The sequence below is a fragment of the Rhinolophus ferrumequinum genome, chromosome 10 (assembly GCF_004115265.2).
Source record: "Rhinolophus ferrumequinum isolate MPI-CBG mRhiFer1 chromosome 10, mRhiFer1_v1.p, whole genome shotgun sequence".
NCBI lineage: Eukaryota > Metazoa > Chordata > Mammalia > Chiroptera > Rhinolophidae > Rhinolophus > Rhinolophus ferrumequinum.
In genome coordinates this window covers 43495161-43515883 of record NC_046293.1, presented here as the reverse complement: position 1 = coordinate 43515883, position 20723 = coordinate 43495161, and the positions used below count along the sequence as shown (strand labels likewise).

Sequence of the window (20723 nt, the reverse complement as noted above, 5' to 3'; positions counted from 1 at the left end):
TTGTCTACATGGGGGAAGAATGTTCAAAAAGACAAAGGGAAAGAAAGGTAGAATCAAGTCATGTCCTAGTGATCTTTTGCAGTTAAGACCAAATTGATGATATTAAAGCTAGATTTTTAGGTTCATCATGGTCACACACATGTAATAGACATAAATATCACATCTTCAAGCAACACATATTCTGACATTTTATAGGAATTGGTTACATCTCCTTTGATCATTCGAAAACAATGCTAATTTCCACACCTGGAGTCAAAACACTTGCCAAATGGCAAGGATAATTGAAAGAACCCATTGCCAAAGATATTTTTTTGAGGAAAGAGTATCTGTTACCAAATGGCAAAAGAACATCATTAATATCTTCTCTAGCATTCAAAGACAGGAGACAGATGCTACTAATAAGATATAATAAACTCCTCATGGTTTTGTTTTCAATAAAACACAAATGATTTCATGGTCTTATAATTTGAAATGTCAATCTAATGTAGTAGGTTTGTGTTCAGAAATCTGGTGTTTAAAAAATTGAGGTGAGATGTTAATTCAGTATTATGTGCAACATTTTTTGCTAAGTATAGGTAATATTAGTGAAAAAATATGATAAAGAAAAATTAGACACCTGAATTATTAAAACCTCTTGCCCCACTGAGATGTAATAGATATTAACGTAACTCTCAGTTTGGTGGAAAGAACCCCAGGACTCCGAGGTTCTAACTCCTGCCCAGCCCCTGCCCATGTGCCATTGACAGGACTGGCTTCATGGATGTGCACTTTCTGCAGTTGCCCAGGGCCCTGTGCCCAGAAGATCCCTGTGCTGGTGTTAATGTTCTGTTGTCATTGTCTGGAAATTCTTCATGATATTTGAATTCGGGCCCTACATTTTCATTTTGCCCTCAGCCACACAAATTATTAGCCAGTACTGGCCATTGACAGGTTACTTCTCGGAATTTCAGATAAGGCAACAAATATCTTTGATGGATACAAAAGTTTGACATTCCATGAGTCCTAACAAAGTTTTCTGGATGCTTGAAAGTTCCTGGTCCACCCTAGCTTGGTGGTTCTCAACCAGGAGCAATTTTGCCCCCTAGTGGACAGTTAGCAATGTTGGAGACATTTTTAGTTCCAGCTCGGAAAGATGCGACTGACTGACATGTGGTGGGTACTAAGATGTTTAATGCTACAAATGCTCAGGACAGCTCCCACAACAAAGAATATTTTGGCCCCAAATTTCATCACTGCCAATGTTGAGAAACTCCGTGTGACTCATTATTTGTGTCTCCAATACCGGGTTCTGTCCTGGGCAAGTTACTTGGTGTTTGTCAAACCAGTGGGTGCAGCCTGGATCTTAGGTGGTTGTATTCCTTACCATACGGGTATTTAGACTGAAGTACGAATCTGGTGATTACTGAATGTAATCTAACATTTGCATGAGGCGCAGTACAGAGAGGCCCTCTTAAGACACTTCTGCTTCTCACACTTACTCAGTTACGTGCCTGGCCCCTAACGCTCTTAAAACCTTTTCTAACCCACAGCCGCCATGTTTATAGTTGGTGATTTTCCAAGATGCCCTTGTACTTCTACTGCCACCTGTTGTGCTGTTGGGTTTGTTCCCAGATCTCTTTATGTCACTGGTTGCTGTAATTATTCAATGTAATCAGCTATTATAGAAATTTAAGGAAAGAAAGATAGTAGAAAGGAGAGAGGTTTCAGTGAAAATCTAAGTTGAATGATTTGGAGAGATTCAGTAGAGGTGTCACTGAAGAAAATCGGTCTTGTATTAACTAGATTCAAGGCAAGATTACTCTGAAAGATTTTGGAGAGAATCATTAAAATTAGATAGATTCTGTGTTGAATTTGCATATGTGTTTTAAGTTTTCACTGTTCCTTATGGATATTGTAGATAATTATATCTGTGGGTTTTGCAAGAAAAACAGCACTTTAGCCAGATGATTCATGCTCAGAGAAAAGGCCGTGTCCTATATCACAAGATTGAAGAATGAATGCATTTATGTATTTTAAGATGATATAAATTATTTGATTTAGGAATGTAACTTTAGATGACTTTCCTAATAATCAGTGCACCAGACAGCTGGGCTTCTACTGTGTTTTCTAGTGAAAAACAGAAAAAAAATATAGTTAGCTATTTTACTCTTGTAGAGCCAAACTACTCTCAGCTTAGTGATGTCTGTGAATAATTTTCCTTATTCCACACCACCTTATATTTTAAGAAGATATTCCTCCAGTTTTGGTTCAACAAACAACACAAGGTCTGTTACTTTTAACACATCTACCTTCCACCCATTCTTTCCCGGTGAAATGACAATGTAAAGAAGACAATTTGCTAATTAATAAAGTAACTGATTATCTAGCAGTTTCCACAAAGGCATGAATGTGAGCTTTCCAAATATGCTTTATAGAACTTATATCAACTACGTTAGAAATATGTAGTTGATTTAGTATGGTTCTAGATTATCTTCTCTCAAAGGAAATTTTATAGCTAATTTTATTAAACAACAGACTGAGTGTGAAATTGCTAATGTCAATTTTAAATTGGAAATCCTCTCTACCCAAATCTGTCTTGCTAATACGAGCAATCAGTAGTTATACAAAACGAAATTCATTAGTGGCAACTTTATAGCCGAACAACAAGGTGGTATCCGTTCTTTCTTCCTCCATTATTTTTTCCCCAAATGTCAGCTTTCTCTACCTCACATCCATTAGGATGACTACTATCATAAAACCAGAAAATAACATGTGTGTGTGCGGATATGGAGACACTGAAACCCTGTCTATTCTTGGTGGCAGTGTAATCATGTCACGTTAGGCTCTTCTGGACTGTGACAGTTTTTCAGACCTTCCTTGATTTTGATGGTCCTCACAGATATAAGGAATACTACTGGTCAGATATTTTGTAGAAAATCCCTCAACTGGGATTTATCTGATGTTTTTCTCATGATTAGACTGGGGTTACGGGTTTTGGGGAAGAAGACGGTAGAGAGAAAGTGCCATTTTCATAACAAAGTATCAAGCGTATAGACGTGATTTGACAACTGTTGATGTTGACTTTGACCCCAGACTGTCAGGTTTCTCCATGTACAGTTACTCTCCCCTTCCCTCCTCTTCTTCATTGTACTCTTTGGACACAAGTGACAGCACAGCCCTCACGGTTTGGAAGTTACACTTCATTTCTTTGAGGACAAGTATCTACCTAAATTATTTGGAATTCCTCATGGGAGATTTATCTCTTTTCCTCCATCTATTTATTTATTCAGTCATTCATGTGTACCAGTTATGGACTCAAGGAGATTTACTTTATATACTTTAGGTTATAATTCAATATACTTTATTTTGTTGTATAAATTGTTTAGTGTTGGCCCTTATGTCCTGTCATTTTGGGGTTTTTGTTTGGTTTGTAAAATTTCCTTGGTTTCTCTGCAAGATGCTGTAGCGTTATCTTTTTTTATCCGTTGCTCCAGATCTAGGGTGAGCCATTTCTGCAAGTTCCTTTTATTGGAGAATAGCTTTAGAAACCAAGATCTGGTCCTTGGTCTGTCTGCTCGTTGCTGCTGGGCTCTCTCAGGTGAGAGCAAGGACGTATATGTGTGTGTACAATTTTATGTAGGTACGCATATCTATAAACACTTCTATATGTAACCATGCATATCTATGTTAAGGGAAACGAGTTAATACTGATATCTCTAAATACCAATGGTAATGTATATGGAGTGAAAACAAAGGGTGGAAGAGAGAACATCTGAGAAAGAAAAGGTAGAAAATGATTAGGACAAAAATATCAAATTTGATGATTCAACCCTAGTTTTTGTCTATTTAGGAAGATTTTAAAAATACACATGATTCAATCAAAACATAATAAAACAAAGAAGGCCAATGTTAGTGATGAGTTGGTTCTAAAGGTTGTGTATCATAAAACTGCTAAAAGGATTTTATTATTTTTAAATTTTTTTTTTCTTTTTTATATGGGACTCCAGAGAAAAACAATAGGCTGTGAAGGGAGAAGTAAAAAGGAAGGCAGAATGAGAGATTGAGAGGTTGCTCAATTCATAGAATAATATTGCTACCTTATGGCCTTACGGGATTTCTACTAAAGTATTTTACATTTTCATATTTATGGATAATGATGAGATGTCTTAGTCATCATGTTTTCTGTATAGAGATGGACCAGTTTTGAGTAAAAGCTCTGTTCCTTATTGCCTGAGTAATCTTGGGAAAGTTAACTTCTCTGAATCTTAATGTTTTAATATTTTTTAAAAAATGGGGATAGCAATATGTGTCTTTATGAATTGTGAGCATTAAATGAGATGAAGTTATAAAGGACTAAGCTTGGTGATTGGCGTAGAGTAGAGAATTACCAAATGTTAATTCCCAGCTTGTCCCTTGTCTTGAATGCCATCGAAAGGTCCGAGGTTTTTCACCGTTTGCGTACTGTGTCTTTTGGAAACTGGATGGATTCTAAGACTTCTAAAAGTTTGGGTATGACTTAGGCCTAGCCGCATATGTGTTTCAAACTTATTGTCTGCTCTGTTGAAAAAATAGATTAGATATTTGATTCAGTGTTCAGTTTTATTTTGTTTTAAGTAAGTTTTTTGTATGAGAAGCTGAATTTATAGAGAGTTCAATAGTAAGATTGGCTCAGTTTCCTATCTATAAACTTCATTGGGTTGGTGTGAGAATTAAATTTGTTAATTCATTGAAATAGCTTGAAACAGTGCTACGCACAAAATAATCACCTAAAAATGTTTATTATAATTATTGTTTGCATAAGTACAGTAGCAGAATAGGGTGGTACATAAGGATATTGTTTTGGAATTAGGCTGTCTAGGCATAAATCCCACCTCCACCAATTATCAACTTTCTGTCTTTGGATAAATTGCATAAACTTTCTGTGTCTCAGTTTCCTCATCTGTAATTATTTCCATTTTGTTGTATTTTTGATTGTGGTATTATATGAGGTACTGAGAAAAAATTTTTTGTAAGGATTCAATAAATTATAGATTTGATGTATTTCTATTTTAAATTTTATTAATTTTGAGGTGACATTGGTTAATAAGATTATATAACTTTCAAGTATATACTTCTGTAATACATCATCTGTATATTACAGTGCGTTTTCACCACCTAAAGTCAAGTGTCTTTCCATCACCATATATTTGACCCCCTTTACCCTACCACGTCTCTCCCCGCACTGCCCCCCTTACCCTCTGGCAGTCATCATACTGTTTGTTGTTTTTGTCAATGTCTTTGTTTGTTGCTTTGTGACAACATGGATGGATCTAGAAATATCATGCTAAGCGAAATAAATCAGATGTCAAAAAGCAACCCATATAATTTCACTTAGGTGTGGGATATAAAACAAATTAACAAGCAGTGTATTTCTTAAAGTAAAAACAAAAACAAAACAATTCTTATTGAGGGCTTCTTCTCTTCATACAGGATTTGCATTCTTATATCAGGAGTTAAGACATATTAGCCATTTGGGATGTTGTTAGCCCTTTCAGTAATCCATTTTAACAAGACTCTCAGAATTAACTACCCCACTGTGCAGTATACCCAAAGCACATGCTGATACTAGACTTAAGGATTCAAGAGCCCTCACGAGTGCTTGCCTACAGGACAACTCTGACATTGAAATTTGGTTCTTGCTACATATCAGCTCTCAGTCATTATTTGGTTAACTGTTGCTGTATTTGTCTCTCATTTTCCTTGATCCTTGGAAGGATCCATTACTTTCTTAGGAAGCTAGCACTGCATTAAAAATCATATGCATTGAAATTTTTCTAAGAGCCTAGTTGTTAAATAGAGTAATTCATATACTATTCTGCTTGAAGCAGAAGTTAAGGCTAGCATAAATCACAAGCTTCCCCTCAATAAGTATTGCTTTTTTAAAAAATCCATTTTTCCCCTGCATTTGTAACTGTTTTAATATACAGTAGTTTTTTTGGTGAACTGTATATAAATTTTTCATTTCTAGATCAGTGGTTCTCAGATATTCTCTCTGCTCCATCCCCATTATGGTCCTGTCATTCTTCACTGGGGGAGAGGATGGAGGTGGAGCCCAGAGCACGGCAGTGAGCCTATGATAATATGCCCATAAAATGAGCACCCCTCTCTCAACTACAAATCACAGATCTAAATTATTGATCCATAGTTTGTGTTATGAATAATCGTACTTTACACTGCATATTGGAATCTCATGTGGTTTATTTTTTGCTCTGCTGAATTCCAGTAAAAGCAATGACTTTTTCCCTCTGTTAAATCACGGTGTGGGTTTATAAATGTTCAAACATAGTGTCTCACCAAGTTCTAGTTGATTTAATTTAGGTTGAGGCATGCCGTTTTTGGAAAATGGTCATTTTTTTCAATGTACTTTTTATTTTATTTTTGGTGACTGCAGCCTTCAGAGGCCAGGAATTAGACAAGTACTGATAGGAGAAGTTGCAGAATGAATGAATTAATTCTGACTTGTAATGTTAGGCGACCATCTTTGAAGAACAATTTCCAAATCACTATAAGATGAGCCACAGAAGACAGAAATATCTCTAACCCCGAAATCCACCTTACAGGAAGTCTTTTAATATGAAACAACAGGAAGTCTTTTCATCTGATGGTGTACTGGTGATTTGCATTATGATAAGCTGAAATCGTTCATTGTAAAGCTCTGTCTTCTCAAGCGTTTTTTAGGTATAGTTAATTGTGTTTTTACTATCATAAGCGGCTAAAACAGTGTCCTTTGGGAATTATAATTCATTAGTAATGCCTCATTTTAGGTTCTCAATGGGTTACTATTGGTAAATAATTAGATAACATGTTAATAAAATCTTAGAATTGCCTCTTAGACTGATAATAAAAGGCATTAATAGCTGGCAGAATTTAGAGTTCTTCAAACTAGTATCAGAGATTCATTCATTTAAAAAGGAGTAGAATCACTAGTTTTAAAATATAATACCCCCTCTACCCAATTTCCAAACAAATATAAAGTGGTAGGATGAGGAAATATTTAATGTGCAAGTTACAAACATGTTAACTGCTTTAAATCATGTTTTTGAAGCAAAGGGAGCCATGAATACATTAACAACAAAAAGAAACTAATACTTTTTGCTTCAAGGAATTGTAAAAAATTTAATTTTTTGCTTAGCAGTTTGTTACTCTAGAAGCCTCCAGAAATTTTACTCTTGAAATTGCTAACACACGATTACCTTTTGATGATGTCATGCCATATTAAGAGCCATCGTGAGTCGTAAGATTGGGCACCTCATAAAAATGTCAGCTGTTTATTTAAAGTAGGTAACTATTTCAAGTATTCCAATTGACAATAAATTTAATAATGGAGACTTATCCTACAGCTTGTGTTTTATTTGGTGTGAAATGGATATTTGTAAGTGTTGATTAGTAAAATGGAGTAAAGCAAAAAATGGCTATTATTTCATATGTTGTTTCATATTAAAGTGTTGCAGTGTTTAAATTGTTCAGCATAGGTATTTTTTTTTTCCCTGAAGATATCTTATTTTGATGAAATAGCATGAACTGAAGGTGGATGAATAAATAGATATGAACAAGATGATTTCAAACTTGGTACTTTCGATTATCTAGTAAGCATGTAACATTTTTGTTTGTTTTTTAAGTATAGTTTGCTTTTCAAGTATAGTTTATTGAAAAACTGAGCATTCAGGTTGCACAAGAAATAAACCTTGGAAATAGCTTATTTCTATCTATATATTGCAGTATTACTGAATTGAAACCCTATATAAAGAATAAATCTATAGCTAGAGCCTCAAAATAGGTATAAAAGTGCAAAACTGTTGAGCATCATTAACAATTATACATATTGTATCTCTATTCTAAGTAACAGTATTTATTCAGCACAATGAAATATAATTTGATCTTAATAAAAGCATGTTAATGAATATGGACATTGAAATATTCCTTTGCTTAGATCAATGATCCATATAACATTTTTAAAATTCTTTTTATGTTTTGGCCTCAAAAAATATATTTATTTATTCATGTTTTAAAAAGACAAATATGACAAAGTTGTCTGTCCCTTGACTCCCTCCCCCACTGGATCCAGAATTGGACCCAGGCTGGGCCTGACAGAGTTTTCAAATGAGGTCCGTAACATTGATGGACATGTCCTCAATGGATGTATTGTAGAAGGTGTCCTTGTCCCAAGAGGTCCTCTTGTCTTCTTCTGTCACTATGTGGATTGCCACACCCTTATGGCCAGAATATCCATCATGACTGAGTCTGTGGGTCTAGTTTTTCCTGTTGATGGGAAGGTCACGGTTGATGACTGAAGTAACCTGCTGCACCTTAGTCCCTCTGGCCCATGTCAACAAAGATGACAACTTCAGTATGTGGATGGGAAGACAGGAGGATGTGGGCATATAGTATAATAGGTAGTCAGAGGTCAAAAGGAAACATCCCCGCACCCTTGCAGACCTTGGGCATGTCAGAGTTTATCCCAAGTTGCTATGTTTCTGGTGGGGGCGGGGGTTGGAGACACTAGTTGGCCCCTTAGAGGATCACCTTGGAATAACATTTAATATCTGTGAATGATCAAATTACTATTTCGTGTAAAAGGACAGTAATGTTGCAGGGGCATTATTGGAAGGTCACTAACATAATCTATTATGTAATTCTTTTATAAGCTCTTACCAGTTTCATTTTTCTTCTATCGGCTTTGTTAAGTTACTGAGTCACTTAGTTACAGGACTTAAGCAAGAACTAGGGCCTCTAACTGATGTTTAATCACTTATTTTTTGTGCTATTTGTATTTACTTTATACAGAGGGTGCCAAAAAGTATATACACATTTTAAGAAAGGAAAAAGAACTGTATTAAAATTGTGCTGATGGTAACCACTTTGAGGACCTCTTGTAATTGAAGAAGTCAAACGTGATTTGTATTTGTCTTTTGTTATCGGTATATATTGAGTATTACAATTTTAATACAGTTTTTTCTTTTTTTTAAATTAAAGTTTATTGGGGTGACAATTGTTAATAAAATTACAGATTTCAGGTGTACAATTCAGTGATACATCATCTACATATCACATCGTGTGTTCACCACCCATAGTCATTTCTCTTTCCATCACCGTATATTTGATCCCTTTTACCCTTATCTACCACTCCCTCCCCACTTATCCTCTGGTAACCACTAAACTATTGTCTAATACATTTTTTTCCTTTCTTAAAAATGTGTTTTTTGACGCCCTCTGTATATTTCTAAAAGTCTCTTTAAGTTCTTGTGTGTGTGTGTGTGTAAAAAGGTATATAATAAATAAATTAAAACGTCACTATATAAAAATGATAACATCTAAGGAAAGGGAGGACCATAGGATCATTTATTATATCTATGACACTCATTTGATAAAAATTTACCACTTATTTGGAAGAAGTGCAGCTTTTCCTGATATTGAAACATAAGGTCTGATTTGCTCTATTGGTCCTTATGGAGGAGACGTTGTGATGTAATATAGGTTGGCTCATTAACAGAGCCTTTAAAATAGTATAACTTGAATTCTCTCTTTCATATTACGCTTAAAGGTCAGTTTCAAAAAAATAATATTTTGATTAAAATTCTGAAGGATATAAAATTCATTCATCCTTATTTAATTTTTTTATTGAGATAAAATGCATATGCCATAAAAAAATACACTCATTTATTGTTTAGATAGTATAAAGTTTATTTTTGGATCAAGCCTATCAAAAAGTTATGTATTTGGTCCATATAATTTTGGCCCATCAGAAATTTGCCTTTTGTCAACTAACAGATTATTATGTCACTGGCTTACAAGGAGAGTGAAACACAGCTTTATAAAACCCCTTCCTACAGCATTTTTGTAACTCTAGTCTCTGCCAGTGCCCATATTAATGCCTTTTAAAATCTCTTCTATCCATTTGCCTTCTTCAGTAGATTTCGAACCTTTCAAGGAAAACAAAGGGTCCCATCATATTAGTCTTAGAGTCTTAAGGACCTAGGAGAGTGTCTGGCTCCTGGCATGTGCTCAACACTTTCATTGAATGAAAGAATGAAAGTATGAAGATAGTTTGTTCTTTTTTCTTTTAAGGTGTTTAGAGGAAATTCCATAATTTCATTCATTCATTTTACATTTAATAGTGGATACTATTTAAAATTTTTATGAATTTTTGTTGCTCTGTAGGTCCGTTTCTTTGCCTGTTTCCAGTTGTGATAGGCAGTATCTCAGTTTGCTTTGTGTTTGGGATCATGGCAGTAGAGTGAAAACCAGTACTACATGCTTTGAAGTTAAACAGTGCTGGCTATGAATACTCATGGAACAGCAACATTTTAAAAATGGGTTATTGGATGCATTATTTAGCCTCAGTGCCAATTTCTTTATTTATTAAACGGGTATCAAGTGCTGCCTACTTCATAGAGTGATTGTGAGGATTGAGTGAGACAATATACATACAGCACTGTCTGGCACATAGGAAGTGGTAATTGAAACAAATTTTATTGTAGTTGGTATTCAGTGGTTGGTTTTCCCTACAGGCTAAACAAGCCTGGTTTTTTTTAACCAGATCAGTTAAAGTCGCCCAGTAGTTTAGTTGTTCTCCTTAATTTCGGTTAGCTGAAGGAACGTTATAGCTTAGTGTAAATGTGTGTGGTAGAGTAATAAGATTATCTGGTTAATAAAGTCATCTAGTTACAAAATAAATTTCTCCTTGTCTTGTTAATTATGGGGATTTCTTTTCTTGCTTTGAAGTTTTATTATGTTTACCCAGTTATGTGGCCTAGTGCAATAAATCTCAACAAAAATGCTGTTTCTAAAATTTCAGATGATTGATATCTTAAAGATGTTATATTTGTTGTTGCAGAAGTGGTCAGAATTATTTTTTACTTCAGACTAAATTCATTTTGTGATTATGTGCAGAATTTCAGCAAATTTAATGTTATTTATAGACTTTTACATCCCAGTTGTGCTAAGTGAATTTTGCAAGATTGTAGTTTCAATTCCCTGAGTGTAGTTAAGTCCCAAGAATAAAGATGCCGGCTTACAAGTCAGAAGGCCTTCATTCTTGATCGGATTCCCTTGGTAATTAATTTGTGACCTTGGGCAAGTCATTTGACCTCACTCAGAATCATTTTCCTCATCTTTTCCTGCCTTCTCTACCTCACAGAGGTCTTTATGAGGATGAAATGAGAAAATATTTGAAGATGGTAAAAACTGCAGAAATCTAAGATAACATCTATGGTGTTATTTTTTAAGATGAGATTACAGCACAGGCTAAGACAGTGACAGTGTTGTCTATTCACCTGCCTTTTTATTCCAAAGCGATTTTAGAAATATTCAGAGACTGTTTTTAATTATTTCTTTTTTTATAACTCCTCCTGAAACCAAAATTTGCAAAGTCACATAATGGCTTGTTCTTTGTGTCCCCTCCACAGTATTTGCTGCCAGTTTGGATTTTAGCAATGCTCTTCTTTCAGTTGAAGACCCAGCTTGAGTAAATGCCCAAGTTAGTAGATAGAGTTGAGGAAACTTTCTTAAAACAGTTAAACGTTTTTAAAACAGCTAAACGTGTTTCTCCTTTCAGTGTGTGAGTCCAAGAGACTTCTGTTCCCTCAGCCATGTTAATATTTATGTATGTTAACATAATTTCTCCCGAATGTCCATGCCCTCCCTTTTGTTTCCTCTCTTGATAAGGAACTGGAGCTTTCTGACCTTGGGGAATGCATTGTCGCCTGTAGTGTGTGGAGCTGGTCACTTGTTCATCACTTCTTAGTGCTTATTGTTCCACTGAGATCAAGTAGAAGTGGAATGTAATGGACTAAATTGTGTCCCTCAAAAATTCATGTTAAAGTCCTAACCCCTAAAGTACCTTAGAATGTGACTGTATTTGGAGATAGGCTCTTTACAGAGGCAATGACAATCGAATGAGGTCATATGAGTGGGCTCCAATCCACTATGACTGGTGTCCTGATAAGAAGAGGAAGAGATACCCGGCAAGCATGTGCTCAGAGGAAAGACCATGTGAGGACACAGCAAGAAGACGGTCACCTACAAGCCAAGGAGAGAGGCCTTGAGAGAAGCCAGACCTGCTGACAATTTGAACTTGGACTTCGGGCCTCCAAAATTGTGAGAAAATAAATTTCTGGTTGTAAGCCACCCAGCCTGTTGTATTTTGTTGTGGCAGCCATGGCAAACTGTACATTGAGTCTCCCAGGCCCCGAGTGCTTGACCACTCCTGGTATATGTGTCAGCCACTGGAATTGTAAGAAATATCTTGAAAAGACCCCACGATCGGCACGAAATTCAGTTTCAATTTGAATTAAGCAGTGGTTCACAGGTTTTACAGCGTGTAAGTTCATTTTTTTGAAGGTAGAAGTGATGGCAAAACTATTATAGCTTGGAAAAGACAAAGAGGACAGTATTTGAGAGAGCCCATTTAAAAGCTTACTTTTGCAGCTTTCATAGTTTGGTATACTTTTCTACTTTAAAATTCTGGAGGAATTAATAGTGCAAAGGCTTAAAAATCTCAGGCACATGCACAATGTAACTTCTTGTGTTTTGTTTTTGTTTTTAAATTTGTTTTAATCATTGCTTTCCCATATTAGCAGTTCATACCAAGTTAACTGTTTTGATGTTGATATTAATGAAACATTCTAATTTATGTATGAAGTTTTTTGGGGAAAATAACCTCTTCATCTATTGATTTTTAGTTGGCTTAAATTTGATTTTCATATTGCCTTTTCACTGGAATGGACATTTTTACATCCTTCCATGTGTCATGCTATATAATGTTAAAATGCTAGTACATGCACTATCTCATCCCATCCTCCCAAAATCCTGTTGAGATTAGCATTCCTCTTTAATTTTCTGGGAAACGATTCCCAGAGAAGTTAAGATACATTTTTAGAGTCACACAGTGAATTCATGGAGCCCACATTTCCTGAGTCCCCATCCAGAGTTCTTTTTCTGTTTCTTAGACTCAGGTAGACTAAGCCCTAAGAAATTAGAAAAACATTTGATGTGTGGAAGAGAATATGTGTGCACATGCCCGTGCTTATTTTCCCTTAAGTTGTTTATAGTCTCTCCCTTTGCCCTTCTGGTAATTTTGCAGCATGTATTTTATTGTGGTAGTGGTGATATGTGTGTTTTCTTTCTTTTTCTTTTCTGTTGTGTGTGTGCATGCATGCATGCAAGTGCACATACCATATATATATGTGCAGCAACATCAAAATACAGGTTGAAGCAGCGAAGCGATTAGTTTTTATCACCTGTAAGTTTGGATAGAAGGATGAGTACAACTTCTAGCTGAAAAAAAAGATTTTAAGATGTCTATAGATGTTGCTTCTTATTTCAGAGGGTACCAGAATCTGTTTATAATAGGTACAGAATGACACTCAAAATCTGTGTCTCTCAAAAACTGTCACCTATATTCTTCAGCTTCTAAAGGTAGACAACAGTTTATGAAGGTGATATGTTATTATTCAGATGACTATTAAGCTAGCTCATTGTTCCCCAGACCTAATACTGAATCTCTATATTTCACGTTTCCTAGCAACTGACTCACACGTGGAAGATGCAGAAGGGAAGCCATCAGGGACTTGCTCTGCATTTCTCAAACAGCATCTCTTCATGGTTTCTACTAAAAGCTTGCTTTTTATGTTTATGAGCCTCTAAAAGAGGATAGTCATAAAAGATGAGCATGAAAATTTAAGTAGTGATGATAAAACATCGAAGTCAAATTATTGGAAATTTTCATCAGTAGTAATATTTTTTTTAATAGGCATTGCTATTTATGTTTACCTTGAAATGAGGGTTCCTGGGATAAGGAGAGGAAAGCCTGTTATATATCTGAGAATTAAGATCTTTATTATTATAAGGTTATTCCTAAGTACTTGTTCATAATTGTAAAATAAAATGCATCTGCAGTTCTTTTTTCCTTAAAGAAAAGGAAGGAAATGTACCATAAATACCTATATTACATGTTTATGCATGTATATGTAACTATAGATGGGTATGTATGTGTATGTCACACATGTACACACATCTGTGAATTTTAAATTTTCAGATTGTCAGATTGAAAAATGCTTTGTGAACTAAGTGATAAATTTTAATATGTTTAAGCAATGAAGCATAGTAACAACCCGGCTCCAATTTCCCTTTATGAGAAATTGATAATAACTTGATGTTGCCACTTTTAGCACGTTTAACATAGAAACTATGATTTTGTATTTTTATATTTTTATTGTCACTTAATCTTATTTAATTTTAGTGGTCTAGAATATAAAATATAATGACATTAATCTGTTAATACTAAGAGGTATCTAATATTAATAGGTATCTATTAGAAAATAGTGGTTTGGGATGATAGAATCTAAGGTGATGTCTCTTCCTTAACTATCACTCTGCCATTTGCTGTAATTGACCCTAGGAAAGGGGATGAAAACAAGTAAGAGTGATGGGAACAAGTGGCAAAAGAGAGTGAGAGGAAAATGGAAGGAAAAATGAAACAGGAGTTAAAAAAAAACCACAATGGCTGTGACCAGTGAAAGGTGGGTGGTAGAATTTAGCCAAGCTACTACATCTTTCTCCCTACCACCTCTATAAAAGTATTCACCTGTTATTCTGCTGTCCAGTATTGAGTTTGCTAATGAGGCTAACCTCTTTCAGGGGGAACTGGTGTTATCCATGGAATATACAGAGAGAAAAAGAGAGCAAGGGTAGAAAACAACATTAATCATGTGGGTCCTTAGTGTGAGCTAAGCACCATTTTTCTCTTGTGTCAAGTGCAGGCTTGGACTGAATCAAGTCTTTCTTAAAAGCTACTGTGTGGGCTGTATGATCCATCAAGAAGTTTTCCTTGACTTGCAGCCAGCTTAGGAAACCAAATATTTTATATCTAAGTTCATAGGGTTCAAACATAAGAATATTTTACTTTACTCACTGAGCCCAACTGTGCTTTGTAGAACTGCTCTTTCTCATAGTTTCTCATCCTCATTTTTTCCTGTAAGTCCATTTGATTTAAGACTTCAGCTTCATATCTGCGTTACAGCTTTGTTCTTCTTCTCAGATGAGCTCAAAGTGGCATTGTTGCCCTGCCAAGTGATAGTTGTTCAGGTTAATCCATTGCTCTACCCTGTTCTCACCCTCTTCCGTTTCCTGTCTACCACTCTTACTGTCATTACTCTCCAATTCTCTTTCCTTCCTACCAAAATTGATGCAGGAGGCAGATCAGCAAGGATACCTGAAAACCCATGTTAGGTGATGAGGTCTCTCCCATTCATGCAGGCACCCTCTATCTTTAGAGATGATTTTCTTGGTCCTTATCTATTGGCTTGGGATGTGAGGAGAACCCTTCTTTCCTCACATGGGTGCTCCCTTCAGAATATAGGGTGCTGAATTGACCCTTCTTCCACCACAATGTTGGAGCCTATTCACGGCATCAATTCAGGGGGGAAAAATGTCCCACTCACCATGGTATTATTTCTTCACGTGTGTTTCTTTATGAGATGGTGATAGTAGATGGTAGTTGGTTTTTGGTTCTGATGGGAAAATTAAAAGCTGTCAGCCCCTTATATCTCATACATCCTGATTTTGTAAGCCCAAATGTTCTCAAGGCATTTTTTTCCTTCTTCTGCTGAAGACCTGAGTTAGGTGCATCCACTGTTACCCTGAAGCTGATTTAAAAAGGAGAGAGAAACAACCATTGCATTACAGCTTTATCCAAAACACTGACCATCACTGAGCTTCTAACGTATCTGGCTTGTCTGGCCTCTGGCCTCACCAGTGGCAGCCTCTGTGACTTGTTCAGAGCTGGCTGGAGGAAAGGGAGGGAGAGAGACCTTAAGTTCACAAAGCCTGCAGAGGAGCTGCCATTGCCTGAAGGGACCTGAACCAGAGGAGAGAAAGGGTTCCACTGGCAGCTAACTGGACTGACACTGAAGGCACTCTTGATAACTGCCTGCAGTGGTTGGCAGGGAATTGCCAGCTGTTGTCGTTCCCTCATTAGCCAGTGAAACGTTATTTCACCATGTTATAAACACAGGAAAGAAATCTTTTGCATGATGCTCATAGCTATTTATGAAATGTATAAACGAATGCATAAACATGGGAATGAATTTTGAGGGTGGGCAGCAAAAAGTGTGGTGGGGGGAGGAAGGGATGTTGCACTGATGAAAAATAGAGAAGACTTGGACCTTGGTTTCTAGGTTTATAAATTTAATAAAATTGAGACGAACTTGAATGTATGCATGTGAGAGAAAGAGAGTTTGGAAATTTGAGAAGCACTGATAGTTTGGCTTTCACTAAAACTTCTGTTTTAGAGATAGTTCGCATTGGTTCAAGTTTCTCAACTGAGGTCATCTACGGAATAAATTAAGTATGGATAGTAATATATGGTGTTTCCCAAACTCAGCTGCAACTAGGAGGTGGCAGTAGCCCCACAGAGTCACTTCTGTGAGGCAAGGCCACCTACCCTTGGCACCAGGGTTGCAGGAATCCCTTTGCTTTCTGTTGCCTTGTTTCTTTTAGCTCTGTATCAGCAGAGCATCCCTTTCCCAGACTTGCTGCTTCTCTGGTGTGTGCTGAGATACTACTCCCAGAATATGGTAAAGCAAGAAATGCAGTTGTGAGCACAATTCTACTTGTACTTTTGATCGTGTTTGGGAGAAAATCTCTTAGGGGAAAATGCACTGCTGACACAGGTGCTGGAAGTTAAAGTCTGCAATCCCTATGTGAAATAGTCATTTATTTATTATTTGAATGTTATTGATTTGTTCATTGAGCATTGATTGGATGCTGTCTGCGTGGCACTTATCAGACCCTAGGGACATGGTGGACAAGCTAGATAAATCCCTGCTCCTTTAAGGAATTCACTTTCTATGAGGAAGAAGATGAGAAATAAAAAAATGAATAAATATGTGTAAGATCATTTCAGATGGTAAAAAGAGGTAATATTTGAGAAATATGATTGTAGAATGCATGGCCTTAGGTGTCAGTAGAATAGAGATACCACAGTTGACCACTGAAGTCCTAGATGTTGCAGACTGTTACCCTTGGCTTTGTTTTCAAAAATCAGAGCTATAGTCCCATCATGTATGGAAAACTCTTAAGAGGATGAAACTGAAATCTTGTGGCATAAAAACAAAAAGCTGAGGCAACGATAAACAGATTACTGGGAGCATGTTACATTATTCAGAAGCTTAATGTATTTTACAATAACTTCTCATCTGTACAGTTTCATGACAACTGTGGCAATTTCCTTATTGTTAATCCATACTCCGATCTCTTTCTGGATCATGCAGATTAATTTGTTTCCTGGGATTCTCTCAGCTAGAAAGTTAATAGGCTTCCTTAAATGTGTTCTAATGCTTCAAGATTTTGTGGGAAATGTGCATATGGCAATGATATTTTCAGCCCTTTCCATGTTAGACAAGTTTAAGTCTTTTTTTCAAGACCTAGTTTCAGTGTCATCTGCTTCATATAAATCCATCCCTGACACTCCCCATAACCAACCAGAGCAAGGCATCCATCTTTATTCATCCATTCATTCATTCACAAATATATTTTGAATGCCCACTTTGTACCAGGCACAGATCTGGGTGCAGTGAACAAAAGGAAGCCTTTATAAAGTTTTCTTTCTAGTGGGGAGTGTTGGCCAATGAATGCCTGAACATATGAATGACAGGTGGTGATAAAGGTTAATGAGCAGATAAAGGATGGTAGATGACAGTGGGAAGTGCAAGGAGGGTGCACTTCTTTATATGTTGTTCCAGTAAGGTCAGAAAGATGACATGTATACAAATAGCTGAAATAAACGAGGAGAGCCAGCCATACAGATTCTCGCCAGTGTGGCTAAAACAGAGTGACCTGGTATGTTAGGAGATAAGGTTAGGAGAGCAGATGATGCAGGGGCTGTAAGGATTGAGGCTTCTATTCTGAATGTGAGGGGAAGCCACTGGAGAGTTAGGAGCAGAGGACAGACGTAGACGAGTTGGGTGCAGAAAGCCTCACGTGCCTCCTGTATTCAGAATAGGCTGGAATGAGACAGTGGTGGTATCAGGTTCCTTACAGTGGAGGCTGTTGGAATACGGTAACCCTTTCCCCCATCCCCCAATCCATGGAGAACACATTCCAAGCCCCCAGGTAGGTGGATGCCTGAAACCTGGGATAGTACAGCATCCTATACTGTATATGCTATGTTGTTTTATACATGCGTACTTATAATTAAGTTTAACTTAGAAATTAGGCATAGTAAGAGATTAACAGTAACGAATAATAAAGCAGAGCAATAATAGAGCAATATACTGTAATAAAAGTTATGTGAATTCTCTCTCTCTAGTAAGTTTTATGTTTTTCAGTCCAAACCTATACCTGAATCTGTGTAACCATCCCTTACTTGCAGTAAATGCTTTGATGTCACTCGTTTCGGGGGATCACTTGCTGAAATCTTTGTAGTAGGCCCAGTGTTTCCTGGCACAACACAGAGCCACTCTCTGGAACACGTTTTCTGTTTATGTCCTCCAACCACAAATGTAATGCCTTTTCCATCCTAACGAAGCACTTTTCATGCACTGTGGCCGTGACATTTTTCTAGCTTGAGGCGTGACAGGAGAACTAGCAAAATGTATGCTTCCTCCTTCATAATTTCACGGAGAGGAGATTCATTTTTACTGTAGATCTTAGCAACCTCAGCATACCATTTTTTTCTTTCCTTGTTAGTGCAAGAACATTCACCTTTTCACTTAAAGGAAGCACTTGACCGTTTTTCTTTGGCATATCCAAATTGCTAGCATCAATCCTCTTGCACGTTGAGGCCATTATTAAGTAAAATTAGGGTTACTTGAACGCAAGCTCTGTGAAACCTAAACTGCAACAGTTGATCTGATAACCAAGATGGCTACTAAGTGACTAATGGGCTGGAAGTGTGTACAGCGTGGAGATGCTGGACAAAGGGATTATTCACATCTGGGCAGGACAGACTGAGAAAGCACAAGAGTTCATTACATTACCCAGAATGGTGCACAATTTAAAACTCATGAATTGTTTATTTCTGGAACTTCCCATGTTATGTTTTTGGACCATGGTTGACTGCAGGTAACTGAAACTGTGGATAAAAGGGGTACTACTGTAATCCAGGAACAAGAGGCGTGGGCTTCTGTGATTGCTGTGGGGGGAATGAGAAGTGGTAGTGTATAGAACTGACAGCATTCACTGAGGCACCAGAAATGGGGCATAAGAGAAATAGAGGAATTAAAATGACCTGAAGTTTTTGGCTTAAGCCTTTTAAAGGGGGAGGTAGTCATTAATTGAGAGAGAGTGGACGAAGCAGGTTTTATTATTTTTTTTTAATTTTTTTTTTAAATTTATTGGGGTGACAATTGTTAGTAAAATTACATAGATTTCAGGTGTGCAATTCTGTATCACATCATCCATAAATCACACTGTGTGTTCACCACCCAGAGTCAGCTCCCCTTCCATCACCATACATTTGATCCCCCTCACCCTCATCCCCCACCCTCCAACCCCCTTACCCTCTGGTAACCACCAAATTACGTTCCCCAGATTAATTTTCAAACCCGTGGCCATCCTGTGGTCACCGACTGCCCTCCAATTCCCTCACCCTCCCCCCCACCCCCCACCCCCCCACCCATCTAGCAACCCTCAGTTTTTCCTCTTTGTCTCCAAAACTGTTTCTGATTAGTTCATTCACTTATTCTTTTCTTTAGATTCTGCAAATAAGTGAGATCATATGGTACTTATCTTTCTCTGTCTGACTTATTTCACTTAACATAATGTTCTCTAGGTCCATCCATGTGCAGGTTTTATTATTATTTGGGGGAATGAAATTAGGAGTTTGCTTAGGACACACTTAATTTGAGATACCTTTAGACATCCAAGTGAAGAAATTGAGCAGAGTTGGATGAGCAAATTTTGGGTTCAGAAGATAGGAATTTGGGACCCATCAGTGGTGTGTATGAAGGGTATTAGAGACCATGATCTTTATGCGGGTCTCAATCATCGCACTTACTTAATTATTTTGTCATTGTTTGTTGCCATATTTGTCTTTCTAGGTTAAGATCCTTGCGGGCAGAGACTGCATCTTATCTGACATTTTAATTTCATTCATGGCAGCCTGGCCGTGGTGTGAAGCTGTAGGTTTCTGTTTTCTTTGTGGGTGTGAGCAGCTAAGTTTTACTTAGAGCTTTACATGGAAAGCCGTTTTTCTTAAAAAGGTTATAGTTTAAAATCTACTAAAGGGCAAAATCAGGTTGTTAAATTTACAGCCTATGGTGAAACCTTAAGATTCTATGTCGTCTAGGTATTTAAATCTTGTTTTCAATTGCAGTTACCCTGTGTCTCTAAGAATTACATTCCTTTTGATAGTCCCACTCAGCATAAGCATAATCCAGGTGTAAGTGGCAGCTTTAACCAAGATAAATGCCCTGGAGGAAATAAATCTCATGCAAACACCATAGATACACCTGAGATTTATGCTCTTTGAAATTGGTCAGCTTGGTCAGTGTGACCTCAAGTGTGGCCTACAGACTGGTGCCTATCTGTAAGTGTCTATTGAATCAATAAAAATTTGCTTATGTTTATGTATCTTTTTTCATTTCATTTTTCTAGTAATTCATTTTATTGTTTTTAACAAAATAGAAGTTTACAACAAATTGTAAATTAAAAAAAAATTGGTTCATCAAAAATTGCTTGAGCAGCTGTGTAGGGGTTCATTGTAT

At 36.8% G+C, this 20723-nt stretch overlaps 1 protein-coding gene and 1 non-coding gene across 2 annotated transcripts in view; one reads left to right on the top strand and one right to left on the bottom strand.

The window, feature by feature from the left end:
• SLC2A13 (solute carrier family 2 member 13) overlaps nucleotides 1-20723 on the top strand; it is a 308745-nt gene that overhangs the window by 94327 nt on the left and 193695 nt on the right.
• Nucleotides 8404-8548, bottom strand: LOC117029559 (small nucleolar RNA SNORA67). The gene has a single exon (XR_004424291.1). It is a non-coding gene; the product is annotated as a small nucleolar RNA SNORA67 (small nucleolar RNA).